General features: G+C 41.1%; 1 long non-coding RNA gene across 1 annotated transcript; it reads left to right on the top strand.

The window, feature by feature from the left end:
• The first annotated feature begins 5,747 nt into the window (after positions 1–5,747).
• Positions 5,748–18,341, top strand: LOC122765016. The gene is made up of 3 exons (XR_006359925.1): positions 5,748–6,661; positions 10,362–10,417; positions 18,280–18,341. It is a non-coding gene; the product is annotated as an uncharacterized LOC122765016 (long non-coding RNA).
• Positions 18,342–18,478: the final 137 nt, after the last annotated feature.

Genomic DNA, 18,478 nt, shown 5'->3' with positions numbered 1-18,478 from the left:
ATTTCAAATGCCAAAGTCACAAAAATAACACATTTGAAGTTAGTGACGGAGGCAGCAGTGGATCAACAGCTCCTGTGCGCCGTGATGTTGAAATCACACATTTTCTCTCTGGGCTTTGGTGCAGGAGAGCGAGCGGCTCACAAACTCCAGTTCCAGTGCGATGAAAATGTTTGTGGCACCGGGGGAGTGAGAAGAAGAGGCTCACCACTCTGTCCCTGTGCTTTTGCTCCCTACCTCCCTCAGGCTGCAGTGAAATCCAGTCACACACACACACACACACACACACAACAGAGCGCGTGGTCCGAGCGCTGACACACACTCGTGAGGACGCTGCAGAGAGACTCTCAATTAGCCGCTAATTGCTACGCCTTAACGAGCAGGACATTTCTTAGCACTAATGAAGCTGGTGGCAGGAGCGCGGACACAGTGTGTGTGTGTGTGTGTGTGTGTGTGTGTGTGTGTCTCAAGCTGAGGCCCTAATGGAGTCGGGTCGGCAGCTCATTTTCAGCGAGCTGTTTGGCGTTCTCTGGAAGGAATGTGTGGATGCATTACACTGCTGGCTGCGACACGGACTTTCCACTTTGTCTTCACCCTTATCTAATACACGCTGGTATGGACATGTCTGCAAAATGAATATGAGGGTTAACCACAGAGAAACAAATGAGCTGCCTGTGTGTGGACGGACGGACGGACGGACGTTTGAAATTCAACTTTGTTTGTTTCAAAGCAGCGGGACGATGAACTATAAGGAGTCACTCTCAGTGTAAATACTTGTCGTTCATGTCTTTAGAATATTTTTGGCTGCATTTTTCACCATTTCACACACTTTTCTGGACTAGGAAAATAAGTTTGTGAGCCGCTCGCTCTCCCACACCAAAGCCCATAGAGAAAACCAGCGATTTTAACATCACAGCACAGAGGAGTTGTTGATCCGCTGCTGCCTCCATCACTCAGTTCAAATATGTTGTTTTGTGACTTCGGCATTTGAAATCCTTTGTTTGGACTGACTTCAGTGACACAAAGTGACCACACGAGGCAGCAGCGGACCAGCAGCTCCTGTGTCCCCACTGGCTTAAATCGCTGGTTTTCTCTATGGGGTTTGGTGGTTCAGAAACTTCTGTTTTCTGTTGAAAACAGAGATAAAAACGTAAACAGATTCTCTAGATGTCACAGACATTGTCTTCTTGTAAGTTAAGTTTGTAAACCACTCACTCTCCCACACCAAACCCCATAGAGAAAATCATTGATTTAAGCTCACGGGGACACAGGAGCTGCTGGTCCACTGCTGCCTCGTGTGGTCACTTTGTGTATTTCAAACACATTACAATACAATATATTTGAACTTCCTGGAGGAGGCAGCAGTGACCTGACAGCTCCTGTGTCACCGTGAGCTGAAATGTGCTGCTTTGGTGCAGGAGAGCAAGTGTTCTTACAAACTTGAGTTTCCGGTCTTATAAGTCTGTCTCATGGTGAGATAAAGACATACCTGACACTCATTTAACCCTAAAAACAGAGGCTTAACCTTCAAAAAGTCCTCACAACAACAGTCCAACACACACACACACATGAGAACTAGTTACCAACTGCGTGCCCTTCTCACTCGGCAGCTCGACTTTCCATCCCTTCTTCCCTCTGTCTCTCTCTCTCTCCTCCATCTCCTCTTTCCATTCTGTCACCCCCTCTCGCCCAATTCTTTGCAGTCCACACATACGACAGGGAGGAAGTGAGGGCGACGCACACACACACACACACACACACTCAGAGAGAGAGAGAGGGCGTGCTAGATAAGACTGATAAAGCAACAGACATGCAAAGTCAAGCAAATCCTTCCTTAAAAGTGCAGATAGAAGTGATGACTATCCACAGTTTACTTAATGAACCACACACACACACACACACACAGAGCCAGAGTGTGTGTGTGTGTGTGTGTGTGTGTGTGTGTGTGAGTGACCCGCTCGCTCCGACCACCCTCAGAGAGTGTGTTTTTATAACACGCCTTATCTGAGCCCGTCCCACCTCAGAGGGAGAGGGGGACATGGGGGTGAGAGTGGGTGAGGCGGGGATTCCCTTTGTGCAGAGCTGGTTTTCTGTGTGTGTGTGTGTGTGTGTGTGTGTGTGTGTGTGTGTGTGCGCGTGTGTGTGTGTGTGTTTTGTTCATCGCTCATTTCTCCCACACCAAACCCCATAGAGAAAATCCACGTTTGTAGCTCACAGGGACACAGGAGCTGCTGGTCTACTGCTGCCTCGTGTGGTCACTTTGTGTCACTGGGGTAAATCCGGACAAAGTATTTCAGAAGCCGAATTGACAAAATAAAACATTTGAGCTCACTGATGGAGGCAGCAGTGGATCGACAGCTCCTGTGTGCTGTGATGTAAAATCACTGATTTTATCAATGGAATTTGGTGTGGGCGGTTGAGCAGTTGATTTCTGCAGGAAAAAAGCCGCCTGATGATGAGATGTCATGTCAAACATATGAGTCATTGACTCAAGGAGGCATATATTTATTTTATTTAGCCTTTTATTACATTTTTGGTCAAGTTTTGAAACACATTTCCAGAAATAATGGCTTAATCTCTCAGAATTTCCAACGCAAACTCAAACAGAATCTCAAAATCCTCACATGATCATAAAAAAGAGAAAGAAAATCTACAGTTTAATCAAATGCCAGCGGAGACACGTGGTATTAAAAACGTCACATTAGCTTTATTTATTAAAATCTCCAGCTTATTCCTCGTCGTGCTTGAGATTTCCTCGCGGTGCGATAAGGTTTTTAATGAATTGGCCGACGTCCAGCTGCACAGTCTCACCCTCTGACAACATCAGCCTCTGCTCGCCCATGTGTTCTGCTCAGTCCTCTGCTGATGTGATGCTATTATCTTAGCAACGCCGTCCTGACATCAACATTTCACAGGCAATTAGAGATTATACTGTATGTGTGTGTGAGTCGCTGTCAAAGAGCAATTACCATCAACGACGTCCTCAATGAGACATCTAATCTAAAATATACTTATAATTCCAAATTCTACTTAAAGTTCAGAATTTTACTCATAATTCCAAAATCCACTTATAATTCCAAATTCTACTTAAAGTTCCAAATTTGACTTATAATTCCAAAATCTACTTATAATTCCAAAATCTACTTATAATTGCAAAATCTACTTATAATTCTAAAATTGACTTATAATTGCAAAATCTATTTAAGGTTCCAAATTTTGCTTAAAATTCCAAATTGTACTTAAGATTCTAAAATCCACTTATAATTCCAAAATATACTTAAAGTTCCCAATTCTACTTAAATTTCCAAATTCTACTTAAAGTTCAGAATTTTACTTATAATTCCAAATTCTACTTAAAGTTCCAAATTTTACTTATAATTCCAAATTGTACTTATAATTCTAAATTTTACTTATAATTGCAAAATCAACTTTCAGTTTCAAATTTGACCTAAAATTCCAAATTCTACTTAAAATTGCAAAATCTACTTAACGTTTCAAATTTGACTTAAATTTTCAAAATCAACTTAAAGTTTCAAATTATACTTAAAATTCCAAATTCTTCTTAAAATTCCAAATTCTACTTATAAAAATCTACTTATAGTTGCAAAATCTACTTAACGTTTCAAATTTGACTTAAATTTTCAAAATCAACTTAAAGTTTCAAATTTTACTTAAAATTCCAAATTCTTCTTAAAATTCCAAATTCTACTTATAAAAATCTACTTATAGTTGCAAATGTTACTTATAATTCCAAATGTTTAACTGAATTGATGATCCCAGCCTTCCCGGTGTTGTGTTTGAATGAATTCATCAGTGTCACCAGTGTCAGCCTCTGCTCGCCGCTCGACCTCGCTTCCTTCTGCTGATTCCTCTGCTGACGAGAACCGAGCTGTGAATATGGCGACGGCATCAGTGTGAGTCCCCGGCTAATATCTGACATAAACATTAAAGATAAACAGAGGCGATTAAAGATCGTGTGTGTGTGTGTGTGGGAGTCGCTGTCACAGAGAAATTAACACGGGCGACGTGGGCGGCGTGGTTCGATACGACTCAATTTTGGACGCCGGCGATGTTTCATGAGAAGAAGACGACACGTGACACATCACACGCGTGCACAAACAAACACGAGACATCTGCAGCGCAGTAAGCGCCTCCTAATTGATGCTCGACAGCCTTTTCTTTCATTATTTACAGGCTGGCCTCATTATTCTGCAACATTCCCTACTGAGCTGCTTCCCACCATACAAACAAATACAAAATATGTATATGTTATATATAACTATTCTGCATCTGTTTCCTCTTCATCTGTCGATGACAACAAACCAACATCAATATTTTGGTTTCTTCTCCGTCACTGATGGAACGTTGATTTAGTTCCTGCTCTGACGAGGTTCAGCTGAGTCGAAACTAAACTGTGACGTCATCAGACTGAAGGTCGCTGAGAGTGACGTCACTGAGGAGTCATGAGACACAAGAGACAAAGAGAGACAAAGACGACAATGTCCAACTGCACATCAAATAACCTACTTATTGTTCCAAAATCTTTTATTCACAATTCCAAAATTTACTGATAATTCCAAATTTTACTTATAATTCTAAATTTTACTTACAATTCCAAAATTTTCTTTGAATTCCAAATTTTACTTATAATTCCAAAATGTACTTATAATTCCAAATTGTTTAGTTTTTACCAAATAAATAACAAATGTGTGCACATTGTAACATTTCTGTAACACATAAATGACTCACAGCTTCATTTACTGCAGCTTATTTTAAACATAAATACATAAATCTGTGGTTTTAAAAACCATGTCACAGAGACTTAACGAAGAATATGATCCCACACTTTGACGTCGCACATGCTCTTCATCGTGCGAGGTGTTAATACATCCCATAATGCTTTAATAACGACCTGAAAATGACTTTTTATTACGAGCCGTCGTTTTTGTCGCTTTGGACAAAAAAAAAAAACAAGAGTGAGACGATGAAACTGAAACTGAAGAGTGGATTGTTTGTGTGACCACATGTGGATGTGGGTGAGATCACATTTTTCTGTGTGTGTGTGTGTGTGTGTGTGTGTGTGTGTCTTAATTGAAGCCGTGTGCAGTGCCAGACTCGCCATTATGGGGCACAATCTTGATCTAATCCACAGAGTTAGTGGCCTTAAATAGATAATGCTCCTGTACTGGGGAGGCTGAACATATGCTGTGTGTGTGCTGTGTGTGTGTGTGTGTGCGTGTATACAGGGGCAGACAGCTGAAACCAGGCCAAAGGCAGAACAGCATGCCTGTAGCATGAGCAGAGAACTTTCCAGAGTAACTGAGACGCTCAGCTGGTCTCCACGCAGCCGTGTAACTCTCACACCGACCGGGGCCCAGTTGTCCACACGTAATCTGATCCAAAACCAGATTTAATCTGCATCAAATCTTTACAATGTGTTCAAGACCAAAAAAATCCATATCCCATAATATGCCCGCTTAAGTGTACAACATGCTGCGAAAATGTGTTCACGACTTTATCTCCCGCACCAAACCCCATAGAGAAAATCAGTGATTTTAGCTCCCGTGGACGCAGGAGCTGCTGGTCTGCTGCTGCCCCGTGTGGTCACTTTGTGTCACTGAGGTAAATGTTAACGAAGGATTTCCAAAGCCAAAGTCACAAAAATAACACATTTAAATTGCTCATGGAGGCAGAAGTGGATCAACATCTCCTGTGTGCTGTGAATGTAAAATGGGGTTTGGTGTGGGAGAGTGAGCGCTTTACAAAGTCACAGAAACTTCAGGTTCCAGGTGCTAGTGGGTCATTTTTGGGTGCTGTAATGATGATACATCATTATAATGATTTAGACCATAGAATAATAGCGTATAAATGTATTTCTTCCTCCTCAGTCTCAGTAGTTTGTGCCTGGATCGATATGACGAGGAGAGAGCGACCGCGCAGGATTACCTAATCTGAAACCAGAGACGACAAGAGAAAACAAGCCAAAGCGAGCGTGAGAAAAAGAAAAGCACATGATAGAGTTGCAGCGCGTCAATCACGAGCCTCTGGACGAGCCGCTGAGCCCGAGGTTTAACTGCTGCCAACGCCGACGAGTCAATTACAGGCCGGAGAGGAGAGAGAATGTCACGGACACACGGACTCTGGAGCAGATTAACCTGAAAAACAAGCTTTTTCAACTGTTTTCTACTCAGATTTATTCTCATTTATATGATAACATTCATGCTGACGTGGATTATTTTGTGTAGAGGGAAGATGTCTTCTTCTTCTTCTTCTTCCTCTTCATCTTCTGTTACCAGCGTGTTACCAGCCTGGACGAGTGTGTGATGTGTTCCAGGTGTGTGTGTGTGTGTGTGTGTGTGTTTGATTGACTGACAGGTGTGTGTGACTCACAGTCAGCAGACTTTTGTGCGCTTGTTTTTAGACAAACTTTAAAATTGTTTTACTTGTTGCTGGTGAAAGACTCGCGTGTCGCCCAGGAGACGTCTGAACGTCCATGAGGTGAAGTAAAAGTGGGATTCAAGTGTTTTATTTTGTCTGAAAGGTGATTATTCAGATGTGACACAGGTGGTTCAGGGGAATCTCACTGCTTTAAACAACAGGAGACGAGGGTCAGAATCTTCATCTCTGAGGGAGAAAACCAGCAGATTCCTCTTCGGACTCACAGGTGCAAACTCTTCCTCTTTCTGTTTGTCACATCACTCTCTCTCTTCTCTGTTTCACGCCTCGCTCTCCCACGAGCCGTGGATTTCTTTTCACAACAGTAAACGTGTTGCATTAGAGGAGAAAGTGTACGACTCTCTGAAAGCATTCTTTTATTCTGGTGTTTGTCAGTGAAGAGCGTGAGCTTCTTAAACGGACACGTGGAACATGACAAACTTTGACTTTGTAGGTGTATTTAACCTTAAAATAAAACTTTGAAAGTGTTTACAGTGCGATATCATGTAATGAACTGAAAACAACAACTAAATATTTAACATATTTTACTCAGCAACAATGTTTTTATCAGTAAACACATCAATACAACAAACGTTTGGAGTTCCACAAGGTTCTACCCTCGGCCCTATTTTGTTTAACTTTTACAGGGTTCCCACACTGTGGTTGACATTGAATTCAAGCACTTTCCAGGACCAATTCCCCAAATTCAAGGACTGAATGTGCTGACACAGCTTAAGATGGGAGGACAACTTGTAAGAACTTCTCTGTCCATGACGGCGTCCACTTTTGTTGATTTGCTTCACGCTCTGCATCTGGACAAGTGATTGTCCTTGGATTCTTTTACCTTTATCTAATACCTAATCTCTGTCTTAAACAAGATTCAAGCACTTTCAATGACCCATGTCTATTAGGAGCTATTTTCAACAAGGATTCCAAGGACCTTTGGGAACCCCAAAGAGCACATCAGATGCAGGAGGCATTTACCTAAATATCAACCTACCTTCTTTTTTAGCACAACATTCAAGCACTTTCAATGACCCATGTATATTTTGGACAATTTTCAAAAACCTTCAAGGGAATTGTCTTTTTTGTTTTTCAAATTCACAAACTTTAAATGATTCCAAGGACCTGTGGGTACCCTGAAGAGCATGTCAGATGCAGGAGACATTTATCTAAATATCAAATAACCTTATTTTTCTTGCACAAAATTCAAGCACTTTCAATGACCCACGTCTAGCAAGGGCAATTTACAATTTATTTTCAAATTCACAAACTTTCAAGGACTCCAAGGACCCATGGGCACCCTGCTTTTATTGTTGTTAACACAGTCATTTTGCCAAATTACATCACATATGCAGATGACACTTGAATCTACCTGAGCGAGTCCCAATACTCTTTTCTTACTTTTTCTTTGGCCAGAATTTGACAGAATCTGACATGAACCTGGAGTCCGTCAGCGATAACTTCTCTTATATAAACTGCAAACTAGACGAGGCCTGAAAGACTGTGTGGGTTCCAGCATCACGACCACGTCCAAACCGTGTCCAGGTCTGAAGTCCAGGACGCCGCCGCCGCCGCAGCACTGTGGCCATTATTAATAATGAGTGCGACATGTGAGGTGAAGGCTTAGACAAACTGGTTTGTGTGACCCCTGAAAACAATTACAGCCTATTGTCCTGACCTTTTTAGTTTGGAAGCTGCCTGGAAACCTGGGATTGAAAATAATGAGTGTGTCTGCAGTGGTTACCTGTGGAGGAGACGTGTGACCTGTGTGTGTGTGTGTGTGTGTTACTGTCAGAGAGCAGTGGCTGCACGCACACACACACACACACACACACACACACACTGTCCATACGCTTCACATTGAGTCAGGTTTGTGTGTTTTGCTGTCAACACAGCGTTGTTACAGACATGATTTTTAATGTTCACCTTCATTTGTGTTTTCTAAAACTGCGTTTTGCTTTATTTTGTGTTTTTGTTCTTTCCTGGATCTTAAACCATGATTTGGACAAAGTTCAAGTTTCCACGCATTAGTGTGTGTGTTGACATTCTTCTGAATGAGCTCATGTATGAAGAAGGCTGAGCAGAATTTTCTAAATAACTGAAAATAAACAGACCTAATAGTGTTTTCAAACATTTTATCATGAGACAGAATTCAGACTCACAATCTTTACTTTTTTCTCAAAGTCAGGGTTAGCCAGAATTTTGACTTTTCTTCTCAGAATACTTAATTTAATCTCATTAATTCCTCCCAAGAGGAATTTATACATGTGTTCCTAATCCTTTAGGTCTAAACCCTTTTCTCAAATTTCTTAAGATGTAAGTCAATATTGGGTTTCAGATTGTGAGATTGTGTGAATTCAGATTTTTCTGACCTTAATCTCAGAATTCTTACTTCCATCTCAAAACGTATGTGATTATGATTCAGAATTTTAAGATGTTTATTCGTAGAATCAGATTTTTCTTCTCAGAATTCTTAATTTTATCTCAGAGTTCTGAGTTTATTCTTAGAAATCAGATTTTTCTTCTCAGAATTCTTAATTTAATCTCATTAATTCCTCCCAAAAGGAATTTATGCATGTGTTCCTAATCCTCTTCCACACACACACACACACACACGCATGTCTCTGTTATCAGTGCTTGAAAATGAAATGCTGTGTTAATGTGGACGACAGGAATGACGAGAACAGAAATGAAACTGCATTTAAACAAAAAAATCTATTCATCATCAAAGAAAAGCAGATTAGTGTGGATGTAATGTGAGTCTGTGTCTCCACACACACACACACACACACACACACACACATTAACACACACACACACAGGCATTAACAACATTTCCAGATGCTCAAAAGCAAATTCACACACACACAAAATCCTGAAACACACACACACACACACACACACAGATACATATATATATATATACAAGGTGCCAGCCGTTGCCATGGTAACACCAATCAGCAAAGGCTGCTTTTCCCCCATTACAGCGGGGACATGACAGTTCCTCTCTCCTTCCATGATGACTTCTCTTCTCATTTCCTCTCTGTCGTTCTCAGTGAAACTAAATCACCGCCGACACAAACACCAGCTCTTCTTCTGGAGAATCTCACACCTTTTTCTTACACTGCAATAAAATAAAACTCATAGAATTAAGTCGAAAAACTGAGTTCTGATTAAACTCAATTCTGTCTTACGTCTCAGACTTCTGGAGATTAAAGGCAGAATTTGGACTCTTTTCAGAATACTTCATTTAATCTCTGAATTCTAACCTTCATCTCAGGTTTCCGGAGCTTTACATTGATATTGTGTGGGTTTTCTTCTCAGAATTCTGATTTTCCCCAGGATTCTTAATTTAATCTCAGAATTCTATTGTAGTTTTTTTTCCAGGATTCTTAATTTAATCTCAGATTTTTCTAATTAATCTCCGAATTCTGTTCTTGTTTTTCCAGGATTCTTATTTTAAACTGATGTGATGAAAATTCAGCATTTTGAGAATTCTGAGTTTCTTCTCAGAATCCTTAATTTAATCTCTCATTTCCAACTTTCTTCTCATGTTTCTGAAGCTTCAATTGATATTGTGTGTGTGTGTTTTCTCAGAACTCTGATTTTTCTTCTCAGAATTCCTAATTTAATCTGTTTTTTAAATTACTCTCAGGTTTCTGGCTCAGATTTCATGGTTGTTACTTTATGACATTACGTCACAACATTTTGGAACACGTTTTGGTGAAAATGGTGGTGTTTTTATAACAGAAACATCATTTTGTGACATTATTTTTTGTAACACAAGTCGTGTTTTTGGTACAGTGACATGTTTGTGACGGTTTCTTTTATTGCTGCTGATCCCAGTTTCATGGACCCTGTGCTGCTCTCCTTCTTCCTCTGAACTTGAATGTCACATGGATTTATAAATGTTTCTGTCTCTGCAGGACAAAGCACTGACGGAGGACAAAGTCCAGCGTCTTGTTTCTCCGTCTGGATGAAGGTGAAGTTCCATCAAACATAAACTCACTTTATGGGACTTTGGAGTGTATTTGAGAGCAGGCCGACACACACACACACACACACACACACACACTCTCATTTGTTGGCTGGTGCAGCAGAATGATTGACACTTTGCCGGGGTTTTATTGAGCGCTCTCTGCCTGTTTGACGGCTTGATTTGGAGAATAGTTTGACAAAGTACAGGAGACGGATCTGCACCGGGGAAATGAGACATAACACGGAGACGAGTGTGAGGACGGACTGTTTACATCAGTCTGTCCGTCAGTGAGACGAGTGAGCTCTAACTTTAAGACGTTCACTCGAGTGTGGATGTTTTTTTTTCTGCTCGGCTCTGAGTCCAACTTCCCGTTTTATGTCGTTGAGCGTGAGAACAAAGACGGGAGAGTGTCATCGCTCCTGTCAGGAGCCACTTCTCGTTTTAATGTTCCAACCATTCTCTTGACTCTGTTTGAAACTGATCTCTGTATGTACATGGTTAAAGAATACAAATAGAAAACATAAATAGTACTAACATACATTAGCTAGCCTGAGATATGACTTCCGACATAAATCCCTCTCACCAAAAAAGCTTCTGCATCAAATCCAAAAAGGATAAATTAGACCAAATATACACTTATATAAACATATATAAATGTCCTATTTCTGCCAACTAATGGACCTTTAACTGTTAAACTGAAGCGGGCCAATGATTGAGCCTTGTGGAACTCCACTGGTCATTTATCATTTATCGATGAATGCATTCTTGCTGAATGAGAAGTGATTCCTGTTTGAGAGATACATGATAAAGCAAGGTTTCCTTTAACAGGAGCTCCTTAACTCCCCCCTCCTCCCTCCCGTCTCCCCCTCCGTGGCCGTTGAAAGAAACATTTCAGGGTCCGTTCACATCAAAGACCCCCCGCGCTCACCTAATAGTGCCATTGTAGTTTCCTCTTCAAAGGAAACAAAGGTGAGAGGCGGAGAAAGAGAAAGGCGAGGATAATGTTTTACATACCCCCCACACACACACACACACACACACACACACTCTCACTGTCTCTCTCTCTCACACACACACACAGGAAGAGCTAAAGGTCATTTAGTCGAGCTCTGACTGTTGAAATCCTGTTTTTTCCGTAACGCGGTGAAAACGTTTGGCTAATTAGACGAAACTTTCTCTGTTTCTGCATCAAATCAATGAACTTTCTTCATCTAAGTGACATCGGCGTCTCCTTAAAATGGCCGCCGGGCTCACAGCTAACTGGACCATATCGGTTTGTCACTGTACAAAACACACACACACTGCTCATTTACAGATGGCACACACACACACACACACACGCACACGAGCGAGTGAAAACCTGCCAAACACACCGACGCCGCTTCCAGCTCGCATCTCGCTGACACTCACACGTCAGACTCCGCCTCCCACGGGCTTTTAAACTGTATATTTAGCAGCTTTTCTCTAATGAGCAACTGTCGGTCTGTGAAGTTCACAGCGAGTGTTGTCGAAGGAGAAACATCATCATCGTTTTACAGCTAAGCGTTAAAGAATAAGTGAACGTCCACACTGCTCTGTTTTTCATTAAAAAAGCAGAAATTCAACAAAAACAGAGGCGTTTGAAAAGGCTGCTGATTCTTTCTAATCTCTACTGTAGTGTTTTCTACAAACATATTTATCTATAGATACATATTACGGCTGGAAAACTGGTCTGGATGCAGATTATTTTCAGGGGCGTCCACATGAAAACAATTTTGGGTAAAAATCCACACTGAGTTTTTTGAAAACAGTAGTAAAACCCTCAAATCACCACCTTGAGTTTGGTCTCCAATTTAACATGTACTTATTCGAATAAATGCTTTATATTTATTTTTGATAGAAGTTTGTACATGCATGAATTTGTGCTTTCAATCCAATCCAACTTTATTTATAAAGCACTTTAAAAACTGCAGCTGAAACAAATTGAGTGTATTGCACAATTTGAGTCTATCGCACAAATTGAGTCCATCACATCTATCGCACAAATCGCGCTTCTCGCACAAATCACGCTTATCGCACAAATCGCACTTATCGCACAATTCGAGTATATCGCACAAATCACGCTTATCTTACAAATCAAATTTATCGCACAAAACGCGCTTATTGCACAAATCATCGCAAATCACACTTATCGCACAAATCACACTTATCGCACAAATCACGCTTATTGAACAAATCGCACTTATCGCACAAATCGAGTATATCGCACAAATCACGTTTATCGCACAAATCCCGTTTATCGTACAATCAAATTTATCGCACAAATTGCGCCAATCGCACAAATCACGTCTATATCACAAATTGCGTGTTGCACAAATCGTGTCTATATCACAAAAATCGCGTCTATATCACAAAAATCACGTCTATCGTACAAATCACGCCCATCGTACAAATCGCGTCTATCGCACAATTTACGAGCAACAAATAGCATAACAGTTTTCTTATCTTTTGTGTTTGTGTGTTTTTATTTCCGGTTGAAATGAGTTGTCGACTTATTTAAATCCACATTAGCAACATTTCGGCCACAAACTTCTTCTTCTTCTCAAAATGATTCATTAATAACATAATTAGTGTCTAATAACTTCAACATATGGCACCAAATAATGCAATCACGTCACCATATGTTATAGGACACATTATTTATCTATTAAAGCTATTAAACAGAGGAATAAACGTGGATCCTCAGTCAATCCATCAGTCTGTGGCCTGAGGAGATTCTGTCATTTCCTAATTGATTGATAATTCATTCAAAATAAATAAATAGCATTATTTATCTCAGGGGAAAGCGTTTCACCACGGGAGGTTTATTTTAGCTCAAGGCTCATTAAACTCTGTTGATTATAATTAAAAAAACGCTTCATTTATCGCTGTCGTTTCTCCTCGGTGTGAGGAAAGTGTTGCCGGGTCAAAATAAAAGCAGCAGCAGTGACGGCATGTGGTTAAAAAAGAATTTCTAGCACTTTAATTCCGACACGGCGCTCGACTGATGAATGAAACATGCCATGACCTAGTTCAGCCCACGTGTGGCGCTGTGTGCTCAGCTGCGATCATTTACACAAACATTGTGAATAAAAAAGTGCAGGAGAAGTTTATGAAGTTTAAGAAGATGATGGTTTTATTTCACTGTCAGTGACAGGAAGTCAGACATTCTGTCAAATATCGGCTTTCTCTTTACTCTTCTGTCGCTCTGATGTCACTTTATTAAATATTAAATATACAATCTGTGGCACATGATGGAGGAAGATGATGATGATGAAGATGATGCGGACACAGCTCAACACAACTCAGCCAAAACAAACAACTAGTGAATAATTGAGCAGATTTCTGATTTAATGCTTGAATTATTTATCCAACACTTTGAGAGTTTCTGTGTGTGAGACTCCGATGATTAGTGAGTGAACGCGGGTTAATTGTGTGTTTGTGGCTCGAGAACAAAGACAAACTGTTGTTTTTAGTGTTTGCGAGTAAACCTCGCAGACGGAGACGGCGACTTGAATGAAAATGAAGTGAATGTAAAGAGAAAGCCTCTTTATTTTGACAGTTTTACGTTCGTCAGACGCAGACAACTGTTTGTTTCACTACATTTCTGACAGTTAAACCCATTGAAAGCCGAGATTAAACGGGTTTAAATCAACACAACCATCGAATTCTTCCACTGTCGCCCCCTGGAGTAGTGGAGGCGCACACGCAACAACAAAACAACTTAAGCTCGTGGCTCTTCATTCAATTTCTGCATCTTTTTTTTAACTATCTATTATCGTTTAAGCTCCGCCCCACATTGGAGGATAATTGCTAGATTTCAGTCTTTCCGATTTTAGTCTGATTTGAACAGATAATCTGGCCTGTTGTGTGTGAGGGATTAACAGACGCAGATTGTAACGTCATCGGACGCATCATAGTCTTAAATATTAAGCACCGCTTATCGCGGTATCGTCACCATCGGGTGACGGTACGAGTCTGAACGCAGGGAATACCAAAGAAGAAGAAGAGAACGATGCTACAGCCGGTCTGAGGCTCGGATGACTAGCCTTGGCGACAACTTCATCTTCTGTTGTGGAAATGTTTTTATCTGCTTGGTGGGCGGGGCTGAATACTCCACCTGCTGGTGGGGCGGAGGTTCACTTCGCACATGCACCGTTAGACGCCAAGTGTGCGGTCCAGACTCAGTCTGTGCTTAAAACAGTGACAGTTGGTCGTGTCTGTCGTCTCCCACGTTTTCAGTATCAAGGGTTTGGATCTCGCGGCCGCTTCTCACCCCCCTCGTCTCCCCCTCTGATCAAACCTGTTTGACGTGTCAGCCGTTGTTGGTTGTCACTCCAGCTTGAGTTCACCTCAGGTCAGGTCTCAGGCGCGCTGGATAACGCTTATCTCCCTCTCATCAATATCTGAATGAGCAGCAGCCTGGCACACCTTTAGGAAGCAGTGACAGCGGGATCCAAACACCACGTGAGCCCCGCGTCTCGGCCGAGGCCGCTGTATTTCCATGACTGACGGTTATTGACTCGGTGTTATGGTTTATATTTGTTTGGGGCCACAATTGATCAGCCATAAGGAAACTCGGGAGACATTATTGGATTACTATTCAGAGAGATTGAGTGTCCGCCTGCGTCAGATTCCGTATCTCATCCATCTCTCCTTCACTCCCCTCTCACAATATATTAGTCATTTTCCATAACAGCAGCCTGATATGGAGGTGTCTCCCGCTCCGCATTTGATATTCTATAACATCACTAAATAGTGATGGATCCACGGGCTTCATTTTTATCATCTTATAAGAACGTGTTCGCTGCTTTGTCCCGAGTTTGTAAACCGCTCGCTCTCCCACACCAAACCCCACAGAGAAAATCAGCCATTTAAGCTAAATCCAAAGAAATCTTGAATTTACAAATAAAACCTTTTGAATTTGTAAAGAAATCTTGAATTTACAAATAAAACCTTTTGACTTTGCAAACAGCAGTGGATCAACAGCTCCTGTGTGCTGTGATGTCAAATCACTGATTTTCTCTATGGGGTTTGGTGCAGGGGTGTAAAGAGGTTTTTCAGTGTTAACACATGATGTAAAAAATACATACATGTAAAAATCGACCTCAGCTTTAAGTCTACATTATCTTAAGATCACGTTCACGTCTTTATCTCACTGTGAGACAGACTTTTCCAACAGGAATCTGAAGTTTGTAAAGCACTCACTCTCCCACACCAAACCCCATCGAGAAAATCAGCGATTTAAGCACGCAGGGACACAGGAGCTGCTGGTCTACTGCTGCCTCGTGTGGTTAGTTTGTGCCACTAAGATAAATCTGAAAGAAGGATTTCAAACCATGAATTTTACAAAATAACACGGGTTAACTTCCTGATGGAGGCAGCAGTGGATCAATAACTCTGATGTCCCTGTGTTGTAAAATCGCTGATTTTCTCTGTGGGGTTTGGTGTGGGAGAGTGAGCGTGTTTGACTCAAACTTCATTTTCCACTGAGGTAAAGTGGCAAACAGATTGTTAAGCTGGCGTGTGTGTGGTGGCACACACCATAACAGGTTTTGTGTTTAGTGTAAATAATGCAAACAATAGACAGGTTGTTCCCGGTTACCTTACCTGTATTTTTACTGAGGAAAAAATGTCATTTAATCAAGAAATATTCAAAGAAAAGTAACATTATTTAATCTGTTTAATCTGAACACACACACACTGACGTCAAGGTCAGTGTGTGTGTGTGTGTGTGTGTGTGAGGTGACACGGGCCACTCACTTACACGACTCACACAGATGTTACCTTTGTGGTCAGGAGGCTGTAAGTCAATTACACTAATGGGGCTGAGTGCTTAGCTGTGTGTGACACACACACACACACACACACACACACACACACACACATGCTGTTGATAAGATTACCATGGTAATATGAATGCATCAGGGTTAAACCTTATTAAAGGAGCCGCCTTTCTGACTTCTTTTTTAAAACTGGCAGCCATTTTGTGTCTGTTTCAGTCAAGTCATGTGACTTCTTCTTCTTCTTTTGTGTCTGTGTCTGTGCGACTACTCGTCTATACTTTCATTCCTGTTTTTCTCTCAATCCAACTTTATTTAAACATTTTCCTTGTTGTCAAGGAAACATCTTGGAAACAAATAAGCATATTTGATACATACTTGTTATTGGTTTGATACCGTCATGTGACCAGTATCAATGTTTTAAATTTGAACAAAATTCACAAATAAAACTTTTGAATTTACAAACTATTTTTGGATTTACAAACAGAATTTGGGGATTTGTAAAGAAAATTTGAATTTACAACAACATTTTTGAATTTGCAAACAGAACTTTTGAATATGAAAAAAAAAAATGTTGTGAATGTTCAAAAATGTACACAAAATTGGAAACAATCATTCAATACGTCACACAAATCCCATGTAATTCAAATGTAAATGTAACTGTGTAAAGTTACTGTGTGTGAAAGAAAGAAAGAAAGAAAGAAAGAAAGAAAGAAAGAAAGAAAGAAAGAAAGAAAGAAAGAAAGAAAGAAAACTTCATCACACACACACACACACTTCACATGATAATGACACTGTTCTTCTGCCTCATGTTGTTGTTACAGAGACTTTTATCTCTCCCCTAAGGAAAATACAAAAACTCTCTCTCTCTGTCTCTCCACACTCGTCCTGCAGTGTCTCTGTCTGTCCACACTCGTCCTGCAGTGTCTCTCTCTGTCTGTCCACACTCGTCCTGCAGTGTCTCTGTCTCTCTGTCTCTCCACACTTGTCCTGCAGTGTCTCTGTCTGTCCACACTCGTCCTGCAGTGTCTCTGTCTCTCTGTCTGTCCACACTGTCCTGCAGTGTCTCTCTCTCTCCGTGTCTCTCTCTCTCTCTGTCTCTCCACACTCGTCCTGCAGTGTCTCTGTCTGTCTACACTCGTCCTGCAGTGTCTCTCTCTGTCTCTCCGCTGATCGTCCTCTCACGGGCGTCCTGATAAAAACCCTGCAGAGTAAACAAGGCGTGGAGAATGGCCTCTTGTCTTTTTATTATTGCCTCCTAATTCAGCTCTCATTCCTGCCGTGATGGAGTGAGTGGAGTCTGGAACCCACAGACCGAGGGAGGGAGGGAGGGAGGGAGGAGGAGACACTCGTGGACACTTTGGCACATTCACTGACGTCTAAATCCTCAGATGTAAACACTTTTCCAGGTCACTGTTGAATTCAGTGTGTAAACATGTGTCTGACACTCTGAGTCATGAATACAGACAAGACAGTGAAATAAAGTGATACTGTATATGTTGTAATGCAGAGGTGGCAAACCCGTGGCTCGAGGGCTGTACGCGACCGGGCAATCACTTTCATTTGGCCTAAAATGTGTTCAATTCTGTATGTTTTTTATTAACATATTAATGTTTATTAATCATAAAATTATTGTGAACTATATATCGCTCCATATCCACACAGACTATTTTATTTTGAAATTCATTTGACCAGCCCCCTTCTTAAATAAGATCATTATAAAATAATGTCTGGAAAGATGCAGCTCCCCCTCGTGGCACTTCAAAATAAATCACTAGGACTGTGTGTGTGTGTGTGTGTGTGTTTGTGTGTGTGTGTGTGTGTGGATGAGCTAGAAACATTATAAAGTCAAATTTCTTCATTCACCATTAACCCGATTATGGAAATCCACTTATTCTGAGTGCTTTTTACTGCGATATTCAATAGTATTGTATATTTTACCATCTGTAATGTCAGGTATTAAAGAGCTGCCTGCAAGATACATGTAGTAACCCCTCTCCTCCTCCTCCTCCTCCTCCTCCTCCCTTCTTTTCCTCTCTGTCTGTGTTTGTGTCGGACTAAAAGAAGAGGAGTGGGGGTTTTGGAGGGAACCGGGTGGCGAAGGTCACTTTGATGTGACTATAAAGACGCACAGCAGGCCAGTGAACAGACATGAAAGAGACACAACACAAGTAAAATAGATCCTGGTGGAGCAAGAAAAGGAAGATGCATTCTGCTCTTCTTCTTCTCCTTCTTCTTCTTCTTCTTCTTCTTCTCCTCCTTC

This window comes from Solea senegalensis, linkage group LG2 (assembly GCF_019176455.1).
Source record: "Solea senegalensis isolate Sse05_10M linkage group LG2, IFAPA_SoseM_1, whole genome shotgun sequence".
In the NCBI taxonomy this organism is placed as follows: Eukaryota; Metazoa; Chordata; class Actinopteri; order Pleuronectiformes; family Soleidae; genus Solea; species Solea senegalensis.
Note: the sequence above shows the minus strand (reverse complement) of the source record. Positions and strands in the feature narration are given on the sequence as shown.